General features: G+C 43.6%; 1 protein-coding gene across 1 annotated transcript in view; it reads right to left on the bottom strand.

Moving 5' to 3' along the window:
• The window catches only part of RSPO2 (R-spondin 2), a 130653-nt gene that overhangs the window by 15299 nt on the left and 95676 nt on the right, over positions 1 to 19678 (bottom strand). The window lies entirely within an intron of this gene.

Below are 19678 nucleotides of genomic sequence, written 5' to 3'. Positions count from 1 at the left end.
CAGGTCATGTACTGATGACCTATCCGGTGGATAGGTCATCAGTTGTCAGAAGCTGGAAAACCCCTTTAAGAATGTAAACAGATAAATTACAACCCCCCTCCCAAAAAAACAACAACAAAAACATTGCTAGTCGTAAGGGGAGCTGTTCAACAGTTTTATACAAGGAAATAACTATTACTGCACTTCCACAATATAAATGGTAGCGCCATGATTTTTTCTCATTCGTATAAATTTCCTACTGTATTTAATTCTACATGACGGATGCTAGACATTCATAGATCTAACATGAGAAATAAAATATACAGTAGCTTATAAACTTGTAGAGGTTCAATCAAGAATGAAAACACTGGCACAGATGAAGCAGAGCTGAGCTTGTCAATGCAGCAGAGCCATTCGTTATGTGCAATGTTGTGAGGATTCCCATAGGGCTCTAAGTTCACTTAATACATTAAATAACTCACAGTGATAGAAACGGGAAAATAACACACTCAGCTCTGCTAACTCTATATATTTAAATGTAAATATAAATGGTAAATATAGCCTCATTTAAAGTTGGTCTTTCAAGCCCACCCAGTAGCGGACGTTAAATACGTCAATATCCTTCAGCATCAACATATAGAGCACAATACAGATGCGCTGTAAATTATGTTACCCCCGCACTAGTCACAAGGGAAAGGTGTCATCACTTTCCACTTATCCATGAAGTACAGATTATTTTTTTCCTGTTCCACTCAGGCTTCAATATAATGAACTTAACACACATCCCAACTTTCCATAGCGAGTCGCAGGTCACAGTACAGACACTACTGCTAGATGACTTTTTATGCAGTGTAGTATACATTATATTGTTTCCATAACCTACCAGTGTAAAGGGACGTCATCCAGGCGTGAAGGCAATGTGCATGAGGGTACAGATGCAGCAGAGCCAGGGGCGTAACTAGGACAAACTGGGCCCCATAGCAAACGTTTGACTGGGGCTCCCCTGGATGTCACACAAGCCCCATTTGTAGATAGTGCCTGCCTATAGATTCTGCCACACAGCGCCCCCCCCACCCCAGTATATAGCACCATACAGCCCCCCCTGTAGATAGCGCCATGCAGCCCCCTCCCTGTATAAGGCGCCATACAGCCCCCCTGTAGATAGTCATACAGCCCCCTTCCTGTACATAGCGCCATTCAGCCCCCTGTATATAGCACCATACAGCCCCCTGTAAATGGCGTCATACAACCCCCTGTATATAGCACCATACAGCCCCCCACCCTGTAAATAGCGCCATATAGACCCCTGTAGAGAACGCCATACAGCCCCCCTGTAGATAGCGCCATACAGCCCCCCTGTAGAGAACGCCATACAGCCCCCCTGTAGATAGCGCCATACAGCCCCCATGTAGATAGCGCCATACAGCCCCCCTGTAGATAACGCCATACAGCCCCCCTGTAGAGAGCGCCATACAGCCCCCCTGTAGATAGCGCCATACAGCCCCCCTGTAGATAGCGCCATACAGCCCCCCTGTAGATAACGCCATACAGCCCCCCTGTAGATAACGCCATACAGCCCCCCTGTAGATAACACCATACAGCCCCCCACCCCTGTGAATAGCGCCATACAGCTCCAAACCCATCCCAAAAAAACGGCCTATAGTTTGTCCTACAAAAGACATGCATCCCCTATCCACAGGATAGGGGATAAATGTGTGATCGCTAGTAACAATAAGGAGAACGGGGGACCAAAAGTCCCCAGAAGTTCTCCATGAGAAACCTCGGACTTCCGGAGTCTGCGCAGCTCAATAAAAATGAAAAGAGCGCTGGTCACGCATGCGCACAAGCGCGACTGGTGCACAATTCATTTCTACAGGGCTGCCGACACAGACCCCAGAAGTCCGAGGTTTCTCATGGAGAACATAGGTGGACTTTTGGTCCCCCGTTCTCCTTATCGCTGGGGGTCCCAGCGATCACACATGTATCCCCTATCCTGTGGATAGGGGATACATGTCTTTTGTAGGAACAGCCCCTTTAATGGCAGAGCGGGGAGGTACCTCCCTGCTCTGCCGTAGTGTTTAGTGGCGTCGCGCTGTAGCAGCCATAGCGGCTGCTAGTGGAGCCTCCGGCCATGGGGGGGCACGAGCCCTGAGGTGTTCTACAAATAAATCCTTCGACACATCTGCAACTTAGAGGGAAAACCCCTCGATTAAACAGTGGCGCCATATTCTACCGGTATGCCAGCAATGTCCTTAATGAGAAAACCCCTAACTCTCTAAGATGTACAAATAATGCAGCTCAAGAGAGGTAAATCATCATTTCAACTTTGCTACATATCAATATAAAAACACTGAGTCATATATTAATAACGCTAAATTTGGGATCATGATGTTTTGTAGTGGAGCACCACAACGTGAGACAGCTTGTCATACAGGAAAGCCCATTTAGTAGTATCCTATAAATCATTAAGCTTCACTTTTTCGGACTTGTTAAATGTCAAAGGGCCCGACCATAGGGGTGATGTCACAGAGTATCATGTGTCACTGCTGAGAGGGGCGTCACTGGTCCTTATGGTTTGGGCACGTGGAACTTGCACCCCTGATCAGCGGCGAAACTTGAAGCTCCGGGGACCCAATACAAAATCTATAACAGGCCCACACCTACCATATATCATTTATAATACTGGTGTCTTCTTATGCAGCGGAGGGGCATTTGTTCCACTCAAGCTCCAGGGCCCGGGTGCAACCGCTACCTCTGCACCCCTTAAAGCCCCTGATACCGTACTCTGTGCCCGAATCCATGCAAAGGTACCTGCCGGGTATACAGTTATATTTTACCCAGTGTATTGATTGGGCAGTGTTTTTTAGGCATCTGTCTGGCAGTGTTATTAGGGCATCCTACGACAACGTTGTTATTTGTACACTGTAGGATTGTATTATTTGGGCACTATATGGTACACCAAAAGGAAGGGGGTCAAAAGAAGCTACTGAATGGGGCACCAACTAACCTAAAGCCAGTTCTGTAAACGAGGAGCACGTCTGCAACCTAATTATCAACAATTACAACTTCGTTACAATATAGAGGAAACAAGTTAGGTGCTATATAAAACATTGGACACCAGTTCATGTGCCCTTTGGTACATCAAAATGATCAATAAAACAGCAAAAAAAAAACAGAAACCTGTCTTCTACTCGTCTCAGATGTGTGTTAGAGGCTTCCTTAGTGACCTGCGGCACAGATCCGGTCCAAAATGCTGCCCTTTTTTTTTTGGTAAAACGACAGACACCATGACGGAACCCATTAAAGTAAATGGGTTCCGTCCTGCGCCGATAGCGTCAGTCATGCAACGGATCTGGCGCTTCTGGTATTTTCGTTATTCTACCACTTTGACAGAGCAGAGGAATGGAAACACTCAACGCAGATGTGAACAGGCCCTAAGAAAAAAGTGGAACTGGATCTCTATACGAAGAATGAAGAATTCTACACGACTTATTTTCAAAGGTGTTTTCTCATTTTGACAACAATTTTTTAAAGTGAATTTTGCCCAGCCCAGCACCCGCTACAGGGCAAATAAAGTATTACATGCTGGCAATACAAATGGATGGGCTGGGTCTCTGCACCAGCTAATAAATCAGGGTCAGAAGTGGTGGACCCTCACTATGATGTTCAAATGCTCTAAGAGGGCACTTGGAAAGAGGTTGTTAAAATATTGGAGATCAGAAAAAAAAAAAAAGTATTTTTTTTCCGCAAAACAGCCCCACCATAGTCTGTGGGCTGCAGTACCAGTCCAACCTATGCATAAGGGTGGTGCGGCTCCTGAAAACAGAACAATTATTTATTTTACCCCAAACAAACCTCTTTAAGAAAAGAGGACCTGTAACCCCTCCTGGCATGTCTGTTTTAGTAAAGAATTGTATTTCCCCAAAAAAATCATTCTGGAGCGTCTTTTCTTAGCACTCTGCATTGTGCCATTCCTCCATTATTCCTCCCGGAAATTTATGGATAGAAAAGACGACTGGGTGTTACCAGTTGGGGGGGGGGGTGTCCCTACACAGACTGACACTGACCAATTAGTGATGACAGAGTGAGACGGTGGGGACACACCCTTTTGACAAGCACTGATTAGACTGTTAGAATATGTAGACACACCCAGGTAACACCCATTTGTCAATGTATTCATAAATTTCTAGGAGGAATAACAGGAATGGCACAATGCAGAGTTATAAAAAAAAAATCTGTTCTAGAATTGTTATTACATGGGGTATACAAGTATTTACTAAAATAGACATGTCAGGAGAGGTGACAGATCCCCTTTAAGCTGAGCACAAATAGAAAGATGTCTCGCTGCCACTAATATGCCATCTGTATACCCATAAGACATTGCAGCAGAGTTCAGATCCCCCCTTTTCTGTAAGGCTCAAAAAAGTACAACATATTGTAAATGTCATGTGTGATGACGAGCACTTCTGATAGTAGAAAACTTTGGAGACACCTCTAAGTGTAGTCAACTTTCGGAGACGTCACCATTAAACGGTCTTTGCTAATTGGAGTGTCTGTATTTGTGTCGAAAATGAGACAGTATCAATTAGAAGAGGAGTTTATTGCTGCTAATAACCTTGCAAGGTCAAACATTTCAAGGGCTATCAGTTACCATTGAGGACTGAGCCAATGTTTTGACACTGAAAGACCAAGATCATTTTGCCACATGTCTGAGCTCTCAAAAGCCTAAAGGTCCTGCAAGGTTACGACCTTTTCTTGAACTTCTCAATCCAAGCCCTTAGTCCATATGACACACCATAGACCAATGGTCACATTACATTGTAACTTCCACAGACTTGCTACAGGATACGTTCCTGTCTAAATGACATCCAGCAGAGACCAGTCTCCGGGGATCCTTGAGAATGACCAGTCTTGTGTTTCGAATATCACAGAAGCCTGTCAAAGTATCATGTAAGAAAAACATCTGCAATACTACACTGAAAGAACATAATGTTGACAAATTAACCTCCATGAACCGAGCAGTCAGAACATGTTAAGAACAACAAACAGCAGCACTTAACAATGGAGTTATTTATCCAAAGCGAAAAAAAACGCCTTAATATATTTATATAGCTGACCAACACTCATCGAAAAAGAATACAAACAGAATAGACTATCATGTAGCCAGTCCGCCATAGTAAAAAAACAAAAAACGCGATTGTGAATTATTGGTTTAGAGTTTAGACCATGGAAAATAACGGCAATTTACGTGCACACGTTTCTAGATTTCATAATACGTAAAGTCTGATGCTTCGGCACTTTTTCCAGACCGGAAGCAAAAGAATTAAAGAGGCTCTGTCACCAGATTTTGCAACCCCTATCTCCTATTGCAGCAGATCGGCGCTGCAATGTAGATTACAGTAACGTTTTTATTTTTTAAAAACGAGCATTTTTGGCCAAGTTATGACCATTTTTGAATTTATGCAAATGAGGCTTGCAAAAGTCCAACTGGGCGTGTATTATGTGCATACAGTCTAGAATTTTTAGGCTAGGTTAATTTTACCAGTGAGAGATAGATTATATAAAAAAAAAAAAAAAAAGAAAATCACATTGTCAAAATTATATATACTTATTTGCATTGTGCACAGAGAAATAAGTATTTGATCCCTTTGGCAAACAAGACTTAATACTTGGTGGCAAAACCCTTGTTGGCAAGCACAGCAGTCAGACGTTTTTCGTAGTTGATGATGAGGTTTGCACACGTTAGATGGAATTTTGGCCCACTCCTCTTTGCAGATCATCTGTAAATCATTAAGATTTCGAGGCTGTCGCTTGGCAACTCGGATCTTCAGCTCCCTCCATAAGTTTTCGATGGGATTAAGGTCTGGAGACTGGCTAGGCCACTCCATGACTTTAATGTGCTTCTTTTTGAGCCACTCCTTTGTTGCCTTGGCTGTATGTTTTGGGTCATTGTCGTGCTGGAAGACCCAGCCACGAGCCATTTTTAATGTCCTGGTGGAGGGAAGGAGGTTGTCACTCAGGATTTGACGGTACATGGCTCCATCCATTCTCCCATTGATGTGGTGAAGTAGTCCTGTGCCCTTAGCAGAGAAACACACCCAAAACATAATGTTTCCACCTCCATGCTTGACAGTGGGGACGGTGTTCTTTGGGTCATAGGCAGCATTTCTCTTCCTCCAAACACGGCGAGTTGAGTTAATGCCAAAGAGCTCAATTTTAGTCTCATCTGACCACAGCACCTTCTCCCAATCACTCTCAGAATCATCCAGATGTTCATTTGCAAACTTCAGACGGGCCTGTACATGTGCCTTCTTGAGCAGGGGGACCTTGCGGGCACTGCAGGATTTTAATCCATTACGGCGTAATGTGTTACCAATGGTTTTCTTGGTGACTTTGGTCCCAGCTACCTTGAGATCATTAACAAGTTCCTCCCGTGTAGTTTTCGGCTGAGCTCTCACCTTCCTCAGGATCAAGGATACCCCACGAGGTGAGATTTTGCATGGAGCCCCAGATCGATGTCGATTGACAGTCATTTTGTATGTCTTCCATTTTCTTACTATTGCACCAACAGTTGTCTCCTTCTCACCCAGCGTCTTACTTATGGTTTTGTAGCCCATTCCAGCCTTGTACAGGTCTATGATCTTGTCCCTGACATCCTTAGAAAGCTCTTTGGTCTTGCCCATGTTGTAGAGGTTAGAGTCAGACTGATTAATTGAGTCTGTGGACAGGAGTCTTTTATACAAGTGACCATGTAAGACAGCTGTCTTTAATGCAGGCACCAAGTTGATTTGGAGCGTGTAACTGGTCTGGAGGAGGCTGAACTCTTAATGGTTGGTAGGGGATCAAATACTTATTTCTCTGTGCACAATGCAAATAAATATATATAATTTTGACTATGTGATTTTCTTTTTTATATAATCTAACTCTCACTGGTAAAATAAACCTAGCCTAAAAATTCTAGACTGTTCATGTCTTTGACAGTGGGCAAACTTACAAAATCAGCTGTCTGCCTAGAATAGTTATCCTTAGAGATTAATCTCAGATCCCTTTTAGGATTGTCTGATAATCCAGAAAATGTCATAACTCGGCACTTACTGTAAGGGTATGTTCACACGCCCTATTTACGGACGTAATTCAGGTGTTTTACGCCTCGAATTACGGCCGAAAAACGGCTCCAAACATCTGCCCATTGAATTCAATGGGTCTTACGGTGTTCTGTGCAGACAGGCTTTTTTTTTTACGCGCCGCTGTCAAAAGAAGCCGCGTAAAAAGACGCCCGCCTAAAAGAAGTGCATGACACTTCTTGGGACGTAATTGGAGCTGTTTTTCATTGACTCCAATGAAAACCAGCTCCAATTACGTCCGTAAAAGACGCCGCGAAAAACGCGTGCACTTGTCAAAACGTCTGAAATTCAGGAGATGCTTTTGCCTGAAAACAGCTCCGTAATTTCAGACGTAATTGGCGTTGCCGTGTGAACATACCCTAAGACCTAGCCCACGGCGCTTTCAAGACACAAACACAAAAAGATCATGCAAAATAATAAAAGAGTGGACATCAATGTGCGGTACGGTAAAGACACCTGTAGACCATAATACACCAGAAAAATCCAGGGGCGACAGAATCCTCCATAAACAAACTTTTATTGTTCTTAGATAGGCAAACAGGAAAAGAAGCAACATTTCAACCCCCTCAAGTTGCTGGGTCTTTCTCAAAGAGCATGAAAAAGACCCCGCTACTGAAGGAGTTGAACCATTTATTTTCTAGTATGCCTATCGAAGACCAATAAAAGATTGTTTATAGAGGATGCGGGAGCCCCGGGATTTTTCTTGTGTATTTCACTATTGGGGTGACCATTCCCTATTTGTAACTTTGCATCCCACTGAAGTTTCCACAACTTGGTGCTGTCCCACTCTATATTTTTACAGAAAATACAGAGCTTAATAAGCAATGTAAAGATCTTCTTGTCATTGAGATTATAACAAGACATTTATTACATTTTAATATCGTAGTTCTGAATTTGATATTTTAGGGCTTCTGACACGACTTGCAATTGACCCTCAATCTTCTTCATTTTGATTGTATATTACATGTGCCGTACCAAGTAATTGGACTTTAAATTGGTAAATGTAGTATATATTCCATACTATTACTTGGGTAGCATAGAGAGAAATCTGTCAATCACCCGCACGTGGGCAAGGGGAAGTGGCAGCTCATAAATAATCTCAACTCTTCTCATGGTGAAAGCTGCCAAGGATTAAAGTGTAAGTTCATCGAAACGACTTAACATTAGCACATAAGCGACAGCCCGCTAAAATCAGCGAGGGTCACTACTTTACTCAATGCGCGCAGCAGAACGGAGACAATAGGTTCCCAATAAAACCATCTCCTCTCTTTTTGGCTGGACTGTAGATTTCCAATGATTATTAACAGTTGTATGATCTCACAAAGGAGACCGTCTTACATACTCCGTCTAAAGCCTCGAAATACCCATCTACCTAGTACTTAATGATCCTACAAATACCTATGCCTCCAAACATACCAGCACAATGTTGACTACTGGGGTCTTAGATGGACTTAAAAATGAATACGATTCTATAGTCATCAGTGAAACCTTATTGGACATCATGAAATATGTCAACAGTCACCAGAATGTGTAGGGCTGGTGAGTGCAGACTGATGGGGTAAATCATTTTTGGCCACCCCAGGCAGAGCAGATTTGCTGGCAATCTCATCACCCCCACCTCTTTTATGGATATAGAGGCTGCCGTTGCTTTAACCCGGCCCACCACTCCTTAGTTTAGTGGGTTTAGTGGTGCCGCCCTATACTTGGGCCAATAGATGTGCCCTCTCCCACCAGAATGGGTTATTGAAGCCCCCCTTTTCTACAGGTCTTCCTATTTCCCCACTGAAGAGGTCCTAGAGGCTCTACAAAATAAAATGTAAGATGCCAAAGTTGCTTTGCAGGTTTAAAGCTTGTTTTTGGAAAATATAAAAAACATACGTTACCATAAAAGGTGTGCACAGAGTTTGGACTTGGACCCTGGTGCCATTGGGGCCAAAAAGTCCCTCTGCCAAACAGGTTTACAGCGGTACTATAAGCGGTAAGTAACAATTGGGGCAGCTCTGTTACAGATTTTGAACTGGGGCAAAGGAGCTTTAAGCTTCATCACTATTTTAACTTGTTCCTTGAGTTAAAACATTAATAAAACGAAAATCACAATACAAAAAACTTTTATCTGAAATGTAACAAAAAGTTAATGCATTTTTTTTTTCTAGAGGGCAAAAAAAAAAAAAAATTGTCTCATCTGAAAACTAGAGAATGGCTAACATCTCTATTGTGCTAGATTTTTCTGGGATCATTTTCTCTTTTCCTAACCCGGCAGTGACCTTAAGTTTTTCTATAGATATTTCTAAGAATAGCACATCTGTTCTTCTTTACTGGTGTAACATGATATTTTATACCCAATATAAATGTGTAGGCCCCCTGCAGGTCTATGGACCTTTGCCAAATTCTTCAATTAAGACTGTTCCAACAATGGTGTTGAGCCTTCGGTGGACTGGCCCTAGAGTGAGATCTTGCACATGATGAAATATATGGATCTTTTCACCTTCAAACACAAGGTTTTACCTACTGAAACAAATTACAAATAGAGTAAAACTATCACAAAATATATTTAAAAAACGGACCTACAATGCCAGTAGTCACCTTCTGTAAAGGTCTTCATCAGATATATTACTTGCTGTAACTAAATTTATTGTACAACATAAACAGGCGATTTAGAACAGCGAGGTTGACACATGCAAAACCAAATCGTTCCTGAAGCTTTTCGGCACGCAGCGTATCCGCCCTGTGCGCCGCAGGGAATTCCGGCTGAAAAAGAGCACCAAACTGTGGTGCAGTTTTTCGCCCTGGAATGTTCGCTGCAGCCTGTGATTGGCTGCAGCGGCGGTCACATGGGATGAAACGTCATCCCAGGAGGCCACGCTGGAGGGAGGGACACAGATTTCTGGGTAAGTAGGAGATTTTTTTTTCTGAGTTGCGCTTTTTTCTGCAGAATTGCTGCCAACCCACCGCCAAAAAAATGTAACTGGTATTTGTTGCAAGATTTACCTCCCCATTAAATTCAATAGGGAAACCCGCAACAAATATGCAGTGTTTATGCAAATACAATTGACATGCTGCAGAATAAAATTCCGCACCGCAGGTCAATTTCTGAATGTTTTTTCCGCTCAGTATTTACGCAGCGTGCGGATGAGATTTATTTTATCTCATCCACTCTGCTGAAACTGTATTTGCTGTGGATTTTCCGCAACGAATTCCGTTGCGGAAAATCTGCAGTATTTATGCAACGAGTGAACTGACCCTTAAGGGTAGCTCCAGTGTAAGACATTTTATATTTGTCAAAAGAGAAGAGGGAGGCTACATAAACTGGTAACACCATGCTTGAAAAAAGAAATCAGTATACGGTTAAATCCCTTCATTGCGCAGAATGACAGAGAATGGAAACGGACTTCTATGAAGCCACCTCCATTTTTGCAGGGCCTAAAATCAATAGAAGATATTTAAATGCATGTTTCAGAGGCCTAGTCAGAATTTTAAAGGGGTTGTCAGTTTTCCCTATAAAAAGTCCCACTTTTGTTCATGGGCTTTGCCTGGTGATACAGCTCAGTTCCAGTCAATTGAATGGGGCCGAACTGAAGTGAGCACATTAAAAAAAAAAATACAGAAACACACACAACCCTTTTTTCTAGTCTCAACCCCTTTAAGAATCTAGATAGTTAGCTAGACCCTTTTAAGGGATCAGTAGGGGTCTTAGCTGTGGAATATATGTCAGGGAGGCGGACTAGAAGAAATCTTGCTATAACGGGGCCAGACACCTTAGATAGCTGTTGGCCGAACACTTGTTTGGCTGACAGCTATTCGTCCCAACCCTCCTCCCCCACCCCCGATACATACTCTGCTTGGCCAAGCGTGCATGGGTTCTCAACAGGCAGACGGGAATAAGCCGCTGCCAGACATCTGGTGGTGGCTTATCTCCAGTTCGAACAAAGTAGTGGGCATGTTGAAATCCAATTCCTAAATACACATTAGATAGACGGCCGGTCCGACCAAAAGCGGTGGATTCAGCCGATGTTCATTTAATGTGTACGGACGCCTTAAGACCAGGTTTACACACCAAACTTGAGTGCAGTTTTTTCCCCCAAAGCCAGGAGAGTGCCCTAAAGGGGGTACAAGTATAAAAGGAAACACTTCTAATTCACCTCTTTTTTGGATCTACTCCTGGTTTGGTCTTAAAATAAAATCTACTTTGCGAGCAAAGCCTTAATCTGCTTCACTGAAATCAGTTCTGAACGCCAAATTAATTTAAGCAATGCTCATTATAAAATGATTGGCAAATTATGGCAATTATTTTCTGGTTGAATCTGATGAACTTTCTACTTGTTGGATTAAATTGTGGAATTTAAAAGAATTTTGCACATTCCTGTCATAGTTAAAGTTGCCAAGGTTTGAACTTGGTTATTAACCAGTTTCACGCCATTATTTTTATTACAAATAGTAACATCTGGGTTATTATATGTAAACGGGAGTAAATATTTAGACCATTTCTTGCAATGCGGCTTCCTATTATATAACATTTGTCATAGGCATTCATCGGACTCATGCTGAAGGCATTACCCATTATTTACCAAACCAGTCAACTTTTTGATATTTATCAAGGAATGTATCTAAAACATGTTTTGCATTAATAATCCCTGAACAAAACAAACGCTTTCCGACTATGATTGAATATTATTTTGAAGGATGCAATGTGCAAGAAGAAGAGGGATTAGCACAATATGTAATCTGACTGACACGGAGGAAAAATTACCAAGATGGAATTAGTAAAGTCTGGTTCGAATCTCGTGTTCCAAGTAAAGGATTTCACCATGACACATTGGGTTATTTTTCAAAATTAAATATTTGAGAGGAAAATAAGAATGCCTTTTGCAGGCCTTAGTATCAAAACAGTATTTCTTTTTAAAGAGATTGTCCAGTTCTTTGTAAACTGAGCTTAAAAGAGGTTTCCCACAAAGGACATTTATCACCTATGCACAGGAGAGAAAAAAAAAAAAAGGAAAAATATACGGTATGATCGCTAGGACCCTGTAACGTCCGTGGTCGCTGACCGCGAACTCCTCCCATCCCGTCGAGGCCCTTCTCTCCAGAGATGTGCACACATGCGGCCGTCCTGTTCTGCAGTGACCACTAGGGTGCGCTTGCGAGCTCAGTCCAGCCCTAAGGAGCCAGAGCGCACACATGTGTGAGATTGAGCGGATTGCTCCCAGATCACCCTGGACTATAAGGCCCTATTCACACGACAGGGTTCAACAACAGACCCCCAAATGAGGCTATTCACATGACCGATTTTTTTGACGTCGGGAAAACCGGCCGTCAAAAAATGGGACATGCCCTATTTTCGGCCGTTCTCCCTGCCGCCCGGCTTCCAGAGAAGTCTAAGGGGCCGGGTAATCCACAGCCATCACTGGAATGTGTCCCGAGTGACGGCCGTGTCTTCCATCGCTCTCTCTCCTTCTCCTCCACAGTGTGAAGTGCAGCAGAATCCCCAGTGGAATCCCCAATCCCGGCCACAGCTTCGGCAACGCTGTGGCCGGGGATTGGGGATTCCACTTCAGGAGAACTCCCTGACTTCACTGTCCATATATGGACACAATGACGTCAGGCATTTCTGAAGCGGAATCCCCGACCCTGTGGCCGGTGTTTCCGCTCCAGGAGAAATCCCTGACTTCACTGTCCATATATGGACAGTGAAGTCAGTGACTACTCCTGAAACTGGGGGGGGGGGGGGGTGCTATGTAAAAGGTTCCTGTGTAGAACTACCTACAGGTGGCTGTATGGCATAACCTACAGGGGGCTGTGTGGCACTACCTACAGGGGGCTGTGTGGCACTACCTACAGGGGGCTGTGTGCCATTGTAACGAAGGGTCTGTGGATCCAATGGGCCATACCGCCTTGGCGGTAAGGTAGCAGGTGTCTATAGTTCTATAGGTACCTGTGGCAGCTCAGACAGCAGCAGGGCAGGCTCGGCTGGGACTAGGTAGCAGGCGGACGTCAGGCGAGGTGAAGCAGGTCAGACATGGATGCAGCATGGTACGACTTTGGCACAGCTCAGTGCTAGACCAGGAATGTATGGATTGCTAAGAACAGGAACTGGAAACAGGTATAGGTACAGGTACAGGAACAGGGAACACACTAGGAGGCCATCACATAGACAAACTAGGGAACACAACAATGCTCAGGCATAGAACTAGGGGGCTGGACCCCTCTTCTAGTCCAGGGAACTCACGGGTCAAAGTTCATCCACGAGGTCCGGTGCGCACGCTGCCCTTTTAAGAGCGGGCACGAGCGTGCACGCGCACCCTACGGGATCCGGCTGAGGTGAGCGGACGCGAGAGCTGGCGTCTCCTGAGGAGGAGGCTGGGGCCAGCGCCTGCCGACTCGTGGCTGCGGCTGTCAGGGGGAGGTTGGAGCTGACAGCCCGCAGCCAAAGACATTACAGTCATTACCTACATGGGGTTGTGTGGCACTACCTACAGGGGGCTGTGTGGCATTACCTACAGGGGGATGTGTGGCATTACCTACAGGGGGATGTGTGGCATTTCCTACAGGGGGCTGTATAGCCCTACCTACAGGGGGCTGTATAGCTCTACCTACAGGGGGCTGTGTGGCACTATCTACAGGGGGCTGTGTGGCACAAACTACAGGAGGCTGTGCGGCACAAACTACGGGGGGCTGTGTGGCACTACCTACAAGGGGGGCTGGTGTGGCACTACCTACAAGGGGGGCTGGTGTGGCACTACCTACAAGGGGGCTGTGGCACTATCTACAGAGGGAAGTGTGTGGCAAAAAATGTACAAATGAAATTCATCCGATTTTAAAACGGACAGGGAAAAAAACGGGTCAAAATCGGCCGTTAAAAACGGCAACACAGCCCGGAACAGAATTGGAATGGATACAAAACGGCCGGGAAAAACGGTCCAAAGCGGCCGTTTTTATCGGCCAACACTCGGACCCTGCGTGTCAATAGAGCCTTAGGCCTCATTCCCACGACAGGGTTTCCCGGCCAGGTGCCGGCCATTCATAAATCGGCCGGCACTCGGCTGCATTAGGAATAATAGACCCCTAATGGGGCTATTCACACGACCGATTTTTTGACGGCCTGGAAAACCGGCCGTCAAAAAATAGGACATGCTCTATCTTCGGCCGCCCGGCTCCCATAGAAGTCTATGGGGCCGGGTAATACACGTCCATCACCGGGATGTGTCCCGAGTGATGGCCGGGTTTTCCGGCGCTTGCGCTCTATCTCCTCCTCCTCACAGCGCAGAGTGCATGTGAGGAGGAGGAGTTGATGCCATTCTAACGAATGGCTGTGCGCTGTACACTGTGTGGCAGGGCCGGGGTGTACAGCAGGTGGAAGGGAGCGCTGCGCTGGCTCCCTTCCCCTGCTTGTTTTAAAAGCGCCCTGGCCCGGCGACACCTTCCATGGCGCCGCTAGCAGCTGCTGCGGCTGCTACTACTGTAGCGACGCCACTATAGCAGAGCAGGGAGGTATCTCCCCGCTCTGCTATGTGCTAGCCGCACTTTAGCTCCTTGAAGGAGCGGAATCCCCGTGTTTTCGGGGATTCCGCTCCTGGACAGAGCGCTTGATGTCTCTGTCGATATCTGGGCAGTGACATCAGGGGAAACTCCTGAAGCGGAATCCCCGAACACATGGGGATTCCCCTTCAGGAGTTGCCGCTGATGTCACTGTCCAGAATGGCCGATTTTACCGGCCGGCACTCGGGCTCGGGCGCGACCCGGTCGTGTGAATCCCGCCTTAGAAGGGCTCTGCCCCTCCCTACATTGCCTGAGCGTGTTTGTATCTACCTGTGTCTGGCTTGCAAGTGGTTCCTTGAGTGTTTTCCAATTCCAGTGTTCCCGTTCCTGCTACCTGTACCCTGTGCTACCATGTTCCTGTGATGTACTGAGTAGGAGTCGTGTTGTGTCGCCTGCTACACCCGCTGTGTTTCACCGCACCTGTTGTCTGCCTGCTGCCAGAGTTCCATCCGAGCCTAAACCACCGCTGTCTGAATTGCCACAGGTACCTTTATCCGAACAATAGACATTGAATTTGTATCCTATGTGGCCAGCTGCTATACCGCTACGGCAGTACAGACCAGTGGGCCCACATACCCACAGATCATGACAGACCCCTACTGATAGCAATAGGGGTTCCCTATTCCTTTTTACCACACGACCCCAGTGAAGAGGTTGAATGAAGTGTGAGTCGAGGAAGAGGGGATGATTTCTCACCGGATACGTTTTTAGTTCTGTTAGGAGACAAGACTCTGTGGTCACTGAGACAGGAAGTGATGTCATTTGTTTTATAAATCATAGCGTAAAACTTAAAAAAAAAAAAAAAAGTGTTACAGGGGTAGCAGTTAATTGCCGAACCACAGAAGTCACATGTCCTGCCCCAATAGGTAGGTACACCACTGTGACTGAACTTAACTAGTAAATTCGATTACAGCATATGTTATAGTGATAAAAACAAAATTACTATGGCTTTTAAATATACCAATATTAAAACAGCTGCTACACAGAATGTAGCAGAGCTGACTGGTTTGTTAAATTACAAAACTATTCTACGTAAAAATTCTTTGCCAAACAACCATCCCAGCAATGACCTAGCTGTGCGCACAGCCCTGGCTTCTTGGCGGTACCTGCCGCTGGCAAGTACTTTATCTCCTAATCTTATGGGAAGTCTATAGACTGGCCAGAATGTTTTCTTCAATGAATTATATATCTGTCAAACATAATCTTCTAAAAAATAAAATAAAAATAATTGAGAAATATAGGCATTGCAGTAGAGTGTGGAATTGTAAAAATGTTACTGGACAGAAAGCGCACGCTTTTGATCTGCTCATACATGAAAACAAAATCTCTTAAAGTATTTTAATCTAGCGTGAGAATAATTGCAGAGGACAGATATTTAAATCAAGGACGAAGTCCATAAGGGATTTTCACCAATAAATTGTGATAATTGACAGATGTTGCTTGGTGGCATTGTCGAGACATTGTCCCTGGCCTACATGGCAGAATTTTTCCAATTTCTAGACTTTAAAGGGGTTCTTTTGGATTAAGGAACCACTTTCATTTAAATTAACCCTGAAGTAAAATATGTACATTTTTACTTGTTTACACAGGTCTATCCAAAAAGCCGGGGTTGCCCTTACATTGGATAGTGCCCGGTGCGGTACCTTCTGTTGGCAATGCCCCCCCCCCCCCCAAACAGTGTATACATAACCATACAGTGCACAAATATAAATCACCATATAGTTGCCTAAACAGTGCTATACAGCGTCACGCAAATGTCGAATTGTAAATATAGTAGTAAAAAGTAAATACCGCCATACAAGGCCCAAATACCAAGTAAGGCTATGTTCACACTGAGTTTTTTTTACAGGCAGAAATTCCGTCTGGAATTTTGAGGCAGATTTTCATCTGTCTGCACGCCATTTGCGGTGTTTTTTTGCGTAGTTTTCCGCCCACGGGCATTGAACGCTGTGGGCAAAAAACGACGCGAAATACGCTTTCTCTGCCTCCCATTGATGTAAATAGAAGGTCAGAGACGTAAATGCCCAAAGATAGGGCATGTCGCTTCTTTTTCCCGCGAGAAGATTGTTCCGCTCGCGGGGTAAAAACGCCTCTTCCTCCCATGGGAGACATTTTCGGGCGTTTTTTGGCGCGTTTTCCACGTCAAAAAAGCCTCTGTGTGAACTGGCCCTTACAGTGACTGAATAACAGCTCTGTACAAAAAGTTACCTAAAAACAATCTTATAAAATGTCTAAATAATATGGATTTACACCAGTGGCGCACCTGATGCGACAAACCTAAGGCTGACTGTGTCCACAACGGAGTCTATAGACACACTGTGTACATAGAGATCAATATGATCACGTGTTCATGACCTGAACTGTAGAACAGTGTTGAATCAAATCAAAATTATTCCTTACTGCCCAAGAATCCCCATTAAAAGATATGTCCATAAGTCCCACAAACAGTTTTCTATTTTTACAATGTATGCAAAATAAGAAGTCAGGCAATTGTCTCCTACTATTTTGTGTCCTATGCAGACCTTTGTATCTCCATGGTTACAGACTACAAAAAAATAACCTGTGTAGTCTGATCGCACAATCCTACTCCCATCTGTCCCCTACTTCTTGGTCATTTACTGAATGTATGCGGTCTCAAAAGTTCTTAGGAGGCATAGACATCTTCAAACCAAAGAGTTCCAGTGCTCAGAAGAGAACCGGGAGCCTTGATTCTAGTGACACTTGCCAAGGAAAACAGCTGACTTGTCATAAATGTAAAAAAAAAAGACGACGTTTAAACCATTTTTGAGTGTCCATTAGATATTTAGTTTCTTTCCCGGTTGTTATAGAAGTCATGAATTTATTGCACAGTCTGTATTGTTTTTTTTTTACTATTTAGTATGCAATTGACATATCCCAATATTCCAGGCAGCGTAGCAACGAGAAAACTTTGAGATAAAACAGTTGAGAAAAGAATAAAGGAAATTTCTATGGTTTGGTCAGTAAGCACAGAAAAAGGATCTGGTGATGGAGACAAGTCTGCTGACAGGAGTCTAAGCCCTTCAAAGTGATTGTGCATTTACAAAGTCCACACTTCAACTACAGTATATCTGCATACAAAGGTCAGAACCAAGAGACTGAAATTTTATATTTGAGAAAGCTTCACAGAGTGACGCATCCCCATTGGAATCAACACACAAAAGCAAGCAAAAAGGGAAGATACTATGGAGAAGGCCCACACTATAGGGTATGTGCACACACACTAATTACGTCCGTAATTGACGGACGTATTTCGGCCGCAAGTACCGGACCGGGCTCCTAGCATCATAGTTATGTACGACGCTAGGAGTCCCTGCCTCGCTGCGGGACAACTGTCCCGTACTGTAATCATGTTTTCAGTACGGGACAGTAGTTCCACGGAGAGGCAGGGACTCCTAGCATCGTACATAACTATGATGCTAGGAGCCCGGCTCCCTGCACTGAGTTCGGTCCGGGACTTCCGCCCGAAATACGTCCATCCATTACGGACGTTAATGTGCTCGTGTGAACCCAGCCTTATGTTCGCACATGGACCTCCAACCAGATGGTTGCAGAGCAGTTAGATTTAAATTGAATAGGCATCATCCTGGTTGGTTAAACCTTAACTTTATGTACCCCTTTGAACACACTTTTACAATTTATAAGTAGATTAAAATAAAAATTTGAGATTAAGCAGCACAAATTTATCATTAGTCATCACTCTCATATGAAAAAATATATACATTTCAAAGATTTACCAAGAATAGCATTGGCCCAAATTTATCAATCTGTTTATACCAGTTTTTGACGAAAAATTTAACTAATGAGAAGTGTATGATGCTGATTAGTCACTGATTCGTCACTGATTGGTCAGCGTCATACACTTCTCTTCAGTTGGTAAAAAGTAAAAACACGCCCAGTTGGTCATTAAGAAACTAATTAGCATAAAGCTAAAATTGCTCATAACTTCCTCAAAAATGATCGTTTTTCAAAATAAAAACCACTGTTGTTCTCTACATTCCAGCGCCGATCAGATTATGTAGGAGATAGAGCACTTATAATGTGGTGACAGAGCCTCTAAGAAAAAGTTGCATTGTGACGGGTGACAAATTTGCACAAAAATTTGAGACTTCTCACTCATGAAATTTGAAATGTGTGTTTTCCAAACTATTTTAGGCCATATTTATTGACTAAACTAGAGGGAAATGGTGAAATTCTACACCTACTCCTAGAAGGTGTAAATTTGCTTTCTTTGCCTGTCTGAGAGGTCAAAATGTGTCTAACGTTATTATGTGACATGCGACTTTTAAAACATTTCGCATAAATAACTCCAACTACCTCCCCCACTGGGATTGGTGTAAAATATGCCAGTGTAATTGTGGGCTAAGGAGTTGGAATATATATATATATATATATATATATATATATATATATATATATATATATATATATATATATATATATATGTTTTGTTTTCTAATCAACTTTTGAACTGAAAACTTTTTGGGGGAATATTACTAATCACATAGTTTATAAAACTAATAATAATTTGCCATACTCGGTGGATACAGGAGGTATTACATCAGTAAAGTTTTCCTGTATGCAGTAGAAAGTTTCCAAAAATGTAGAAATTCTGAACATTTCTAATCTGGTAGAAATAGTTTGTTTCCCAAACTGTACAATCCTTCTATTGCATTTCATAACACAAATTCTGAGAAAAAGAGTGGGAATTACTGACAGAGCTTGGGTTACATATGTATAAAATATAGGTAAAATTATGACTTAATGGAATTTTCTGGCAGTACCCTGAGACTATATTGACTCAGAGACCCACATCCAACACAAGACCAGGAGACCACCATGGGCCAACAACAGTGATAATCTTGGCTATGAATGAATTACATAGTCAAGGGAATCAAGGAACCGGTACCCGTCCTACCGTGATTATGAAGACAGCTGAAATGGGTTTCCTTAATTAAAAAACATATCCAAAAAATTGCACAAAACGACAAAAATTATATAAAACCGCAAGATCAATTAATCAA

This window comes from Rhinoderma darwinii, chromosome 5 (assembly GCF_050947455.1).
Source record: "Rhinoderma darwinii isolate aRhiDar2 chromosome 5, aRhiDar2.hap1, whole genome shotgun sequence".
NCBI lineage: Eukaryota > Metazoa > Chordata > Amphibia > Anura > Rhinodermatidae > Rhinoderma > Rhinoderma darwinii.
The sequence above is the reverse complement of the archived record's forward strand: the minus strand, read 5'-3'. Positions and strand labels throughout refer to the sequence as shown.